Source organism: Odontesthes bonariensis, chromosome 7 (genome assembly GCF_027942865.1).
Source record: "Odontesthes bonariensis isolate fOdoBon6 chromosome 7, fOdoBon6.hap1, whole genome shotgun sequence".
In the NCBI taxonomy this organism is placed as follows: Eukaryota; Metazoa; Chordata; class Actinopteri; order Atheriniformes; family Atherinopsidae; genus Odontesthes; species Odontesthes bonariensis.
In genome coordinates, this window is record NC_134512.1 from 37,088,470 (window position 1) to 37,100,604 (window position 12,135).

The following is a 12,135-nucleotide window of genomic DNA, read 5'->3' on the forward strand; positions in this document are numbered from 1 at the left end:
CAGAGCTCAGCGAGGAACAGTCAGAACTCATGAAGAAGAGTCAGAACTCATGAAGAAGAGTCAGAACTCATGATGAAGAGTCAGAGCTCATGATGAAGAGTCAGAACTCAGCGAGGAAGAGTCAAAACTCATGATGAAGAGTCAAAACTCATGATGAAGTCAGAACTCATGATGAAGAGTCAGAACTCATGATGAAGAGTCAGAGCTCATGATGAAGAGTCAGAACTCATGATGAAGTCAGAACTCATGATGAAGTTAGAACTCATGATGAAGAGTCAGAACTCATGAAGAAGAGTCAGAACTCATGAAGAAGAGTCAGAACTCATGAAGAAGAGTCAGAACTCATGAAGAAGAGTCAGAACTCATGATGAAGAGTCAGAACTCATGATGAAGAGTCAGAACTCATGATGAAGAGTCAGAGCTCAGCGAGGAAGAGTCAAAACTCATGATGAAGAGTCAAAACTCATGATGAAGTCAGAACTCATGATGAAGAGTCAGAACTCAGCGAGGAAGAGTCAAAACTCATGATGAAGAGTCAAAACTCATGATGAAGTCAGAACTCATGAAGAAGAGTCAGAACTCATGATGAAGATTCAGAGCTCGGCGAGGAACAGTCAGAACTCATGAAGAAGAGTCAGAGCTCAGCGAGGAACAGTCAGAACTCATGAAGAAGAGTCAGAACTCATGAAGAAGAGTCAGAACTCATGAAGAAGAGTCAGAACTCATGAAGAAGAGTCAGAACTCATGATGAAGAGTCAGAACTCATGAAGAAGAGTCAGAACTCATGAAGAAGAGTCAGAACTCATGATGAAGAGTCAGAACTCATGAAGAAGAGTCAGAACTCATGATGAAGAGTCAGAACTCATGAAGAAGAGTCAGAACTCATGAAGAAGAGTCAGAACTCATGATGAAGAGTCAGAGCTCATGATGAAGAGTCAGAACTCATGAAGAAGAGTCAGAGCTCATGATGAAGAGTCAGAGCTCATGAAGAAGAGTCAGAACTCATGATGAAGAGTCAGAACTCATGAAGAAGAGTCAGAACTCATGATGAAGAGTCAGAGCTCAGCGAGGAACAGTCAGAACTCATGATGAAGAGTCAGAACTCATGAAGAAGAGTCAGAACTCATGATGAAGAGTCAGAGCTCAGCGAGGAACAGTCAGAACTCATGAAGAAGAGTCAGAACTCATGAAGAAGAGTCAGAACTCATGATGAAGAGTCAGAACTCATGATGAAGAGTCAGAGCTCAGCGAGGAAGAGTCAAAACTCATGATGAAGAGTCAAAACTCATGATGAAGAGTCAAAACTCATGATGAAGTCAGAACTCATGATGAAGAGTCAGAACTCAGCGAGGAACAGTCAGAACTCATGAAGAAGAGTCAGAACTCATGAAGAAGAGTCAGAACTCATGATGAAGAGTCAGAGCTCATGATGAAGAGTCAGAACTCATGATGAAGTCAGAACTCATGATGAAGTTAGAACTCATGATGAAGAGTCAGAACTCAGCGAGGAACAGTCCGAACTCATGAAGAAGAGTCAGAACTCATGAAGAAGAGTCAGAACTCATGATGAAGAGTCAGAGCTCATGATGAAGAGTCAAAACTCAGCGAGGAACAGTCAGAACTCATGAAGAAGAGTCAGAACTCATGAAGAAGAGTCAGAACTCATGATGAAGAGTCAGAGCTCATGATGAAGAGTCAGAACTCAGCGAGGAAGAGTCAAAACTCATGATGAAGTCAGAACTCATGATGAAGAGTCAGAACTCATGATGAAGAGTCAGAACTCATGATGAAGTCAGAACTCATGATGAAGTTAGAACTCATGATGAAGAGTCAGAACTCATGAAGAAGAGTCAGAACTCATGAAGAAGAGTCAGAACTCATGAAGAAGAGTCAGAACTCATGAAGAAGAGTCAGAACTCATGATGAAGAGTCAGAGCTCATGATGAAGAGTCAGAACTCATGATGAAGTCAGAACTCATGATGAAGAGTCAGAACTCATGAAGAAGAGTCAGAGCTCATGATGAAGAGTCAGAACTCATGAAGAAGAGTCAGAGCTCATGATGAAGAGTCAGAGCTCATGAAGAAGAGTCAGAACTCATGATGAAGAGTCAGAACTCATGAAGAAGAGTCAGAACTCATGATGAAGAGTCAGAGCTCAGCGAGGAACAGTCAGAACTCATGAAGAAGAGTCAGAACTCATGAAGAAGAGTCAGAACTCATGATGAAGAGTCAGAGCTCAGCGAGGAACAGTCAGAACTCATGAAGAAGAGTCAGAACTCATGAAGAAGAGTCAGAACTCATGATGAAGAGTCAGAGCTCATGATGAAGAGTCAAAACTCAGCGAGGAACAGTCAGAACTCATGAAGAAGAGTCAGAACTCATGAAGAAGAGTCAGAACTCATGATGAAGAGTCAGAGCTCATGATGAAGAGTCAGAACTCAGCGAGGAAGAGTCAAAACTCATGATGAAGAGTCAAAACTCATGATGAAGTCAGAACTCATGATGAAGAGTCAGAACTCATGATGAAGAGTCAGAGCTCATGATGAAGAGTCAGAACTCATGATGAAGTCAGAACTCATGATGAAGTTAGAACTCATGATGAAGAGTCAGAACTCATGAAGAAGAGTCAGAACTCATGAAGAAGAGTCAGAACTCATGAAGAAGAGTCAGAACTCATGAAGAAGAGTCAGAACTCATGATGAAGAGTCAGAACTCATGATGAAGAGTCAGAACTCATGATGAAGAGTCAGAGCTCAGCGAGGAAGAGTCAAAACTCATGATGAAGAGTCAAAACTCATGATGAAGTCAGAACTCATGAAGAAGAGTCAGAACTCAGCGAGGAACAGTCAGAACTCATGATGAAGAGTCAAAACTCATGATGAAGTCAGAACTCATGCTGAAGAGTCAGAACTCAGCGAGGAACAGTCAGAACTCATGAAGAAGAGTCAGAACTCATGAAGAAGAGTCAGAACTCATGATGAAGAGTCAGAGCTCATGATGAAGAGTCAGAACTCATGATGAAGTCAGAACTCATGATGAAGTTAGAACTCATGATGAAGAGTCAGAACTCAGCGAGGAACAGTCCGAACTCATGAAGAAGAGTCAGAACTCATGAAGAAGAGTCAGAACTCATGATGAAGAGTCAGAGCTCATGATGAAGAGTCAAAACTCAGCGAGGAACAGTCAGAACTCATGAAGAAGAGTCAGAACTCATGAAGAAGAGTCAGAACTCATGATGAAGAGTCAGAGCTCATGCTGAAGAGTCAGAACTCAGCGAGGAAGAGTCAAAACTCATGATGAAGAGTCAAAACTCATGATGAAGTCAGAACTCATGATGAAGAGTCAGAACTCATGATGAAGAGTCAGAGCTCATGATGAAGAGTCAGAACTCATGATGAAGTCAGAACTCATGATGAAGTTAGAACTCATGATGAAGAGTCAAAACTCATGATGAAGTCAGAACTCATGATGAAGAGTCAGAACTCATGATGAAGAGTCAGAGCTCATGATGAAGAGTCAGAACTCATGATGAAGTCAGAACTCATGATGAAGTTAGAACTCATGATGAAGAGTCAGAACTCATGAAGAAGAGTCAGAACTCATGAAGAAGAGTCAGAACTCATGAAGAAGAGTCAGAACTCATGAAGAAGAGTCAGAACTCATGATGAAGAGTCAGAGCTCATGATGAAGAGTCAGAACTCATGATGAAGTCAGAACTCATGATGAAGAGTCAGAACTCATGAAGAAGAGTCAGAGCTCATGATGAAGAGTCAGAACTCATGAAGAAGAGTCAGAGCTCATGATGAAGAGTCAGAGCTCATGAAGAAGAGTCAGAACTCATGATGAAGAGTCAGAACTCATGAAGAAGAGTCAGAACTCATGATGAAGAGTCAGAGCTCAGCGAGGAACAGTCAGAACTCATGAAGAAGAGTCAGAACTCATGAAGAAGAGTCAGAACTCATGATGAAGAGTCAGAGCTCAGCGAGGAACAGTCAGAACTCATGAAGAAGAGTCAGAACTCATGAAGAAGAGTCAGAACTCATGAAGAAGAGTCAGAACTCATGATGAAGAGTCAGAACTCATGATGAAGAGTCAGAACTCATGATGAAGAGTCAGAGCTCAGCGAGGAAGAGTCAAAACTCATGATGAAGAGTCAAAACTCATGATGAAGTCAGAACTCATGATGAAGAGTCAGAACTCAGCGAGGAACAGTCAGAACTCATGATGAAGAGTCAAAACTCATGATGAAGAGTCAAAACTCATGATGAAGTCAGAACTCATGATGAAGAGTCAGAGCTCAGCGAGGAACAGTCAGAACTCATGAAGAAGAGTCAGAACTCATGAAGAAGAGTCAGAACTCATGAAGAAGAGTCAGAACTCATGAAGAAGAGTCAGAACTCATGATGAAGAGTCAGAACTCATGAAGAAGAGTCAGAACTCATGAAGAAGAGTCAGAACTCATGATGAAGAGTCAGAACTCATGAAGAAGAGTCAGAACTCATGATGAAGAGTCAGAACTCATGAAGAAGAGTCAGAACTCATGAAGAAGAGTCAGAACTCATGATGAAGAGTCAGAGCTCATGATGAAGAGTCAGAACTCATGAAGAAGAGTCAGAGCTCATGATGAAGAGTCAGAGCTCATGAAGAAGAGTCAGAACTCATGATGAAGAGTCAGAACTCATGAAGAAGAGTCAGAACTCATGATGAAGAGTCAGAGCTCAGCGAGGAACAGTCAGAACTCATGATGAAGAGTCAGAACTCATGAAGAAGAGTCAGAACTCATGATGAAGAGTCAGAGCTCAGCAAGGAACAGTCAGAACTCATGAAGAAGAGTCAGAACTCATGAAGAAGAGTCAGAACTCATGAAGAAGAGTCAGAACTCATGATGAAGAGTCAGAACTCATGATGAAGAGTCAGAGCTCAGCGAGGAAGAGTCAAAACTCATGATGAAGAGTCAAAACTCATGATGAAGTCAGAACTCATGATGAAGAGTCAGAACTCAGCGAGGAACAGTCAGAACTCATGATGAAGAGTCAAAACTCATGATGAAGTCAGAACTCATGCTGAAGAGTCAGAACTCAGCGAGGAACAGTCAGAACTCATGAAGAAGAGTCAGAACTCATGAAGAAGAGTCAGAACTCATGATGAAGAGTCAGAGCTCATGATGAAGAGTCAGAACTCATGATGAAGTCAGAACTCATGATGAAGTTAGAACTCATGATGAAGAGTCAGAACTCAGCGAGGAACAGTCCGAACTCATGAAGAAGAGTCAGAACTCATGAAGAAGAGTCAGAACTCATGATGAAGAGTCAGAGCTCATGATGAAGAGTCAAAACTCAGCGAGGAACAGTCAGAACTCATGAAGAAGAGTCAGAACTCATGAAGAAGAGTCAGAACTCATGATGAAGAGTCAGAGCTCATGATGAAGAGTCAGAACTCAGCGAGGAAGATTCAAAACTCATGATGAAGAGTCAAAACTCATGATGAAGTCAGAACTCATGATGAAGAGTCAGAACTCATGATGAAGAGTCAGAACTCATGATGAAGTCAGAACTCATGATGAAGTTAGAACTCATGATGAAGAGTCAGAACTCATGAAGAAGAGTCAGAACTCATGAAGAAGAGTCAGAACTCATGAAGAAGAGTCAGAACTCATGAAGAAGAGTCAGAACTCATGATGAAGAGTCAGAGCTCATGATGAAGAGTCAGAACTCATGATGAAGTCAGAACTCATGATGAAGAGTCAGAACTCATGAAGAAGAGTCTGAGCTCATGATGAAGAGTCAGAACTCATGAAGAAGAGTCAGAGCTCATGATGAAGAGTCAGAGCTCATGAAGAAGAGTCAGAACTCATGATGAAGAGTCAGAACTCATGAAGAAGAGTCAGAACTCATGATGAAGAGTCAGAGCTCAGCGAGGAACAGTCAGAACTCATGAAGAAGAGTCAGAACTCATGAAGAAGAGTCAGAACTCATGATGAAGAGTCAGAGCTCAGCGAGGAACAGTCAGAACTCATGAAGAAGAGTCAGAACTCATGAAGAAGAGTCAGAACTCATGATGAAGAGTCAGAGCTCATGATGAAGAGTCAGAACTCAGCGAGGAAGAGTCAAAACTCATGATGAAGAGTCAAAACTCATGATGAAGTCAGAACTCATGATGAAGAGTCAGAACTCATGATGAAGAGTCAGAGCTCATGATGAAGAGTCAGAACTCATGATGAAGTCAGAACTCATGATGAAGTTAGAACTCATGATGAAGAGTCAGAACTCATGAAGAAGAGTCAGAACTCATGAAGAAGAGTCAGAACTCATGAAGAAGAGTCAGAACTCATGAAGAAGAGTCAGAACTCATGATGAAGAGTCAGAACTCATGATGAAGAGTCAGAACTCATGATGAAGAGTCAGAGCTCAGCGAGGAAGAGTCAAAACTCATGATGAAGAGTCAAAACTCATGATGAAGTCAGAACTCATGATGAAGAGTCAGAACTCAGCGAGGAAGAGTCAAAACTCATGATGAAGAGTCAAAACTCATGATGAAGTCAGAACTCATGAAGAAGAGTCAGAACTCATGATGAAGATTCAGAGCTCGGCGAGGAACAGTCAGAACTCATGAAGAAGAGTCAGAGCTCAGCGAGGAACAGTCAGAACTCATGAAGAAGAGTCAGAACTCATGAAGAAGAGTCAGAACTCATGAAGAAGAGTCAGAACTCATGATGAAGAGTCAGAACTCATGAAGAAGAGTCAGAACTCATGAAGAAGAGTCAGAACTCATGATGAAGAGTCAGAACTCATGAAGAAGAGTCAGAACTCATGATGAAGAGTCAGAACTCATGAAGAAGAGTCAGAACTCATGAAGAAGAGTCAGAACTCATGATGAAGAGTCAGAGCTCATGATGAAGAGTCAGAACTCATGAAGAAGAGTCAGAGCTCATGATGAAGAGTCAGAGCTCATGAAGAAGAGTCAGAACTCATGATGAAGAGTCAGAACTCATGAAGAAGAGTCAGAACTCATGATGAAGAGTCAGAGCTCAGCGAGGAACAGTCAGAACTCATGATGAAGAGTCAGAACTCATGAAGAAGAGTCAGAACTCATGATGAAGAGTCAGAGCTCAGCGAGGAACAGTCAGAACTCATGAAGAAGAGTCAGAACTCATGAAGAAGAGTCAGAACTCATGAAGAAGAGTCAGAACTCATGATGAAGAGTCAGAACTCATGATGAAGAGTCAGAGCTCAGCGAGGAAGAGTCAAAACTCATGATGAAGAGTCAAAACTCATGATGAAGTCAGAACTCATGATGAAGAGTCAGAACTCAGCGAGGAACAGTCAGAACTCATGATGAAGAGTCAAAACTCATGATGAAGTCAGAACTCATGCTGAAGAGTCAGAACTCAGCGAGGAACAGTCAGAACTCATGAAGAAGAGTCAGAACTCATGAAGAAGAGTCAGAACTCATGATGAAGAGTCAGAGCTCATGATGAAGAGTCAGAACTCATGATGAAGTCAGAACTCATGATGAAGTTAGAACTCATGATGAAGAGTCAGAACTCAGCGAGGAACAGTCCGAACTCATGAAGAAGAGTCAGAACTCATGAAGAAGAGTCAGAACTCATGATGAAGAGTCAGAGCTCATGATGAAGAGTCAAAACTCAGCGAGGAACAGTCAGAACTCATGAAGAAGAGTCAGAACTCATGAAGAAGAGTCAGAACTCATGATGAAGAGTCAGAGCTCATGATGAAGAGTCAGAACTCAGCGAGGAAGAGTCAAAACTCATGATGAAGAGTCAAAACTCATGATGAAGTCAGAACTCATGATGAAGAGTCAGAACTCATGATGAAGAGTCAGAACTCATGATGAAGTCAGAACTCATGATGAAGTTAGAACTCATGATGAAGAGTCAGAACTCATGAAGAAGAGTCAGAACTCATGAAGAAGAGTCAGAACTCATGAAGAAGAGTCAGAACTCATGAAGAAGAGTCAGAACTCATGATGAAGAGTCAGAGCTCATGATGAAGAGTCAGAACTCATGATGAAGTCAGAACTCATGATGAAGAGTCAGAACTCATGAAGAAGAGTCAGAGCTCATGATGAAGAGTCAGAACTCATGAAGAAGAGTCAGAGCTCATGATGAAGAGTCAGAGCTCATGAAGAAGAGTCAGAACTCATGATGAAGAGTCAGAACTCATGAAGAAGAGTCAGAACTCATGATGAAGAGTCAGAGCTCAGCGAGGAACAGTCAGAACTCATGAAGAAGAGTCAGAACTCATGAAGAAGAGTCAGAACTCATGATGAAGAGTCAGAGCTCAGCGAGGAACAGTCAGAACTCATGAAGAAGAGTCAGAACTCATGAAGAAGAGTCAGAACTCATGATGAAGAGTCAGAGCTCATGATGAAGAGTCAAAACTCAGCGAGGAACAGTCAGAACTCATGAAGAAGAGTCAGAACTCATGAAGAAGAGTCAGAACTCATGATGAAGAGTCAGAGCTCATGATGAAGAGTCAGAACTCAGCGAGGAAGAGTCAAAACTCATGATGAAGAGTCAAAACTCATGATGAAGTCAGAACTCATGATGAAGAGTCAGAACTCATGATGAAGAGTCAGAGCTCATGATGAAGAGTCAGAACTCATGATGAAGTCAGAACTCATGATGAAGTTAGAACTCATGATGAAGAGTCAGAACTCATGAAGAAGAGTCAGAACTCATGAAGAAGAGTCAGAACTCATGAAGAAGAGTCAGAACTCATGAAGAAGAGTCAGAACTCATGATGAAGAGTCAGAACTCATGATGAAGAGTCAGAACTCATGATGAAGAGTCAGAGCTCAGCGAGGAAGAGTCAAAACTCATGATGAAGAGTCAAAACTCATGATGAAGTCAGAACTCATGATGAAGAGTCAGAACTCAGCGAGGAACAGTCAGAACTCATGATGAAGAGTCAAAACTCATGATGAAGTCAGAACTCATGCTGAAGAGTCAGAACTCAGCGAGGAACAGTCAGAACTCATGAAGAAGAGTCAGAACTCATGAAGAAGAGTCAGAACTCATGATGAAGAGTCAGAGCTCATGATGAAGAGTCAGAACTCATGATGAAGTCAGAACTCATGATGAAGTTAGAACTCATGATGAAGAGTCAGAACTCAGCGAGGAACAGTCCGAACTCATGAAGAAGAGTCAGAACTCATGAAGTAGAGTCAGAACTCATGATGAAGAGTCAGAGCTCATGATGAAGAGTCAAAACTCAGCGAGGAACAGTCAGAACTCATGAAGAAGAGTCAGAACTCATGAAGAAGAGTCAGAACTCATGATGAAGAGTCAGAGCTCATGATGAAGAGTCAGAACTCAGCGAGGAAGAGTCAAAACTCATGATGAAGAGTCAAAACTCATGATGAAGTCAGAACTCATGATGAAGAGTCAGAACTCATGATGAAGAGTCAGAGCTCATGATGAAGAGTCAGAACTCATGATGAAGTCAGAACTCATGATGAAGTTAGAACTCATGATGAAGAGTCAGAACTCATGAAGAAGAGTCAGAACTCATGAAGAAGAGTCAGAACTCATGAAGAAGAGTCAGAACTCATGAAGAAGAGTCAGAACTCATGATGAAGAGTCAGAGCTCATGATGAAGAGTCAGAACTCATGATGAAGTCAGAACTCATGATGAAGAGTCAGAACTCATGAAGAAGAGTCAGAGCTCATGATGAAGAGTCAGAACTCATGAAGAAGAGTCAGAGCTCATGATGAAGAGTCAGAGCTCATGAAGAAGAGTCAGAACTCATGATGAAGAGTCAGAACTCATGAAGAAGAGTCAGAACTCATGATGAAGAGTCAGAGCTCAGCGAGGAACAGTCAGAACTCATGAAGAAGAGTCAGAACTCATGAAGAAGAGTCAGAACTCATGATGAAGAGTCAGAGCTCAGCGAGGAACAGTCAGAACTCATGAAGAAGAGTCAGAACTCATGAAGAAGAGTCAGAACTCATGAAGAAGAGTCAGAACTCATGATGAAGAGTCAGAACTCATGATGAAGAGTCAGAACTCATGATGAAGAGTCAGAGCTCAGCGAGGAAGAGTCAAAACTCATGATGAAGAGTCAAAACTCATGATGAAGTCAGAACTCATGATGAAGAGTCAGAACTCAGCGAGGAACAGTCAGAACTCATGATGAAGAGTCAAAACTCATGATGAAGTCAGAACTCATGCTGAAGAGTCAGAACTCAGCGAGGAACAGTCAGAACTCATGAAGAAGAGTCAGAACTCATGAAGAAGAGTCAGAACTCATGATGAAGAGTCAGAGCTCATGATGAAGAGTCAGAACTCATGATGAAGTCAGAACTCATGATGAAGTTAGAACTCTGATGAAGAGTCAGAACTCAGCGAGGAACAGTCCGAACTCATGAAGAAGAGTCAGAACTCATGAAGAAGAGTCAGAACTCATGATGAAGAGTCAGAGCTCATGATGAAGAGTCAAAACTCAGCGAGGAACAGTCAGAACTCATGAAGAAGAGTCAGAACTCATGAAGAAGAGTCAGAACTCATGATGAAGAGTCAGAGCTCATGATGAAGAGTCAGAACTCAGCGAGGAAGAGTCAAAACTCATGATGAAGAGTCAAAACTCATGATGAAGTCAGAACTCATGATGAAGAGTCAGAACTCATGATGAAGAGTCAGAGCTCATGATGAAGAGTCAGAACTCATGATGAAGTCAGAACTCATGATGAAGTTAGAACTCATGATGAAGAGTCAGAACTCATGAAGAAGAGTCAGAACTCATGAAGAAGAGTCAGAACTCATGAAGAAGAGTCAGAACTCATGATGAAGAGTCAGAGCTCATGATGAAGAGTCAGAACTCATGATGAAGTCAGAACTCATGATGAAGAGTCAGAACTCATGATGAAGAGTCATAACTCATGATGAAGAGTCATAACTCATGATGAAGAGTCAGAGCTCATGATGAAGAGTCAGAACTCATGATGAAGAGTCAGAACTCAGCGAGGAACAGTCCGAACTCATGAAGAAGAGTCAGAACTCATGAAGAAGAGTCAGAACTCATGATGAAGAGTCAGAGCTCATGATGAAGAGTCAAAACTCATGATGAAGAGTCAGAGCTCATGATGAAGAGTCAGAACTTAGCGAGGAAGAGTCAAAACTCATGATGAAGAGTCAAAACTCATGATGAAGTCAGAACTCATGAAGAAGAGTCAGAACTCAGCGAGGAAGAGTCAAAACTCATGATGAAGAGTCAAAACTCATGATGAAGTCAGAACTCATGATGAAGAGTCAAAACTCATGATGAAGTCAGAACTCATGATGAAGAGTCAAAACTCATGATGAAGTCAGAACTCATGATGAAGAGTCAAAACTCATGATGAAGAGTCAGAACTCATGATGAAGTTAGAACTCATGATGAAGAGTCAGAACTCAGCGAGGAAGAGTCAAAACTCATGATGAAGTCAGAACTCATGATGAAGTTAGAACTCATGAAGAAGAGTCAGAGCTCATGATGAAGAGTCAAAACTCATGATGAAGTCAGAACTCATGATGAAGAGTCAGAACTCAGCGAGGAACAGTCAGAACTCATGAAGAAGAGTCAGAACTCATGAAGAAGAGTCAGAACTCATGATGAAGAGTCAGAGCTCATGATGAAGAGTCAGAACTCAGCGAGGAAGAGTCAAAACTCATGATGAAGAGTCAAAACTCATGATGAAGTCAGAACTCATGATGAAGAGTCAGAACTCAGCGAGGAAGAGTCAGAACTCATGAAGAAGAGTCAGAACTCATGAAGAAGAGTCAGAACTCATGATGAAGAGTCAGAGCTCATGATGAAGAGTCAGAACTCATGATGAAGAGTCAGAGCTCATGATGAAGAGTCAGAACTCAGCGAGGAAGAGTCAAAACTCATGATGAAGAGTCAAAACTCATGATGAAGTCAGAACTCATGATGAAGAGTCATAACTCAGCGAGAAAGAGTCAGAACTCATGAAGAAGAGTCAGAACTCATGAAGAAGAGTCAGAGCTCATGATGAAGAGTCAGAGCTCATGATGAAGAGTCAAAACTCATGATGAAGTCAGAACTCATGATGAAGAGTCATAACTCATGATGAAGTCAGAACTCATGATGAAGAGTCATAACTCATGATGAAGT